Raw genomic sequence first — 1,805 nt, forward strand, 5'->3', positions numbered from 1 at the left:
TAAACATGTAAAAACGTTTAAGAAGTCATTTGAAGTATTATGTTTTGTGAAACTGCTAAACGTGTAGTAAATCCATTTGTATAATAGTTATAAATCCCATAAGATTGATTAATTAGAAACAAGTATAGCAAAAGATTGATGTTTTTCGTGCCAAAGATGGACACACATACATACAGTATAAGCAAAGTGTTTGATTTACATATATACATAAATCATTTCTTATTTCAAAAGATAAGATGTTATCGTGGTATAATTTGCATATTAAAGTTTCCCTATAATAGTTATAAATCACATATGATTCCGTTGATAAAAACGCGTATAGTGAAACTTTATATAACACACAATAATAATCGAGTGTTTTACTTGTATTCCCCCACCCCCCCCCCCCCATTAAAAGCATATAAAAGTACTCATAAAACATTTAAAAGTGTGAATTATAGGGGTATGAACTCAATTGATTGATTGAAGAAAGCGTGACGAAAACCGAGCAGAACTTCTACTCGAGAAAACGGATTTCTCGGGAATCTCGGGAGCGTAAAACTTCCTTCCAAACTTGGATATGAAAACCGGGACTTTGGGATGGCTCTGAGGGTTGAAACGCATAGCTTCGGCGCGAGAAAGGGAAGAATTGAGCACAAATGGCCGGCATCCTCGCATTCTATTTATAGAGGCTGAAAGCCTCGCGTACGCTGGGTGTACGCTAGTACGCGGGGCGTACGCAACGTCAAGGATGACCGCATCCTCGGTCGAAGCATTGGAGCGACGTGGACGAACCGGAGCCAAGCATCCGAGTACGCTGGGCGTACGAGGGTACGCTGGGCGTAACCTAGATTGGTCCGATGACTCCTCCTTCGGATAATACCAGATTTTAATTAAATTTATATTTTAATTATTTAGTAAACTTTAAAAATTCATATCTTCCTCATACGAAATCCGTTTTCGATGTTCTTTATATCCACGCGTAGGTGAGACTACGATCTACACTTTCGTTTAGACTCCGTCTACTAATTTTTACTTTATTTTTAATATTATATTTTTAATAGGTCAGGACAGGCAAAGTCCGTTAAAGTTTCATAACTTCTTCATCTGACGTTCGTTTTCGTCAGACTTTTTACCGTTGCACTACTATTGTTGAGACCTTCGATTCTCATTTAGTTTGTGTCGGCTAAAAGTCTCTCGATCTCTATTTCGAGTTTTTAGCTGTCCACTGTTATATCCGTAACTTAGAAAAATCACAACTTCCTCATACGAAGTCAGATTCGGACGTTCTTTTTATGTACGTTTACGGTTTAATGATATCTAAAACTTTCATTTAGATATCTAAGGCTAAAAATTATTGTATTGAAACTTCGCGTTTTACGTGTATCAATGTTGCCGGTTTTGCCGAGAATCTTCGGTTGGTCATAACTTCTTCGTTATAACTCGGATTCTAAGGGTTCTTTATATGTACGAAAAGCTTGATACGATTCCTACTACTTTATTTAACCCAAATCAGATTTTTGGAAAGTTAAATTTTGACCTAGAATTGACTTGCGTTCCATCATATTGCCTCGAAATATCGGGTTGTCACATCATCCCCCTATTAGAGGGAATTTCGTCCCGAAATTAGAGTTTAAGCAAGATTTGATAATTATGTTACAGACAGAAGTTTCCTTTGATCCTCGCATTCCCAAGTGAACTCAAGTCCTCGCGTGTCATTCCAGCGAACCTTTCACTATCGAGATACGACTTTGATTCTTTCGTTTGACTTCTTTAGCATGATAACTCTTCTTGGTCGAACGTATGCTGAATGTTTTTGTGGACTG

The sequence above is a fragment of the Lactuca saligna genome, chromosome 2, assembly GCF_052625555.1.
Source record: "Lactuca saligna cultivar CGN05327 chromosome 2, ASM5262555v1, whole genome shotgun sequence".
Classification (NCBI taxonomy): Eukaryota; Viridiplantae; Streptophyta; class Magnoliopsida; order Asterales; family Asteraceae; genus Lactuca; species Lactuca saligna.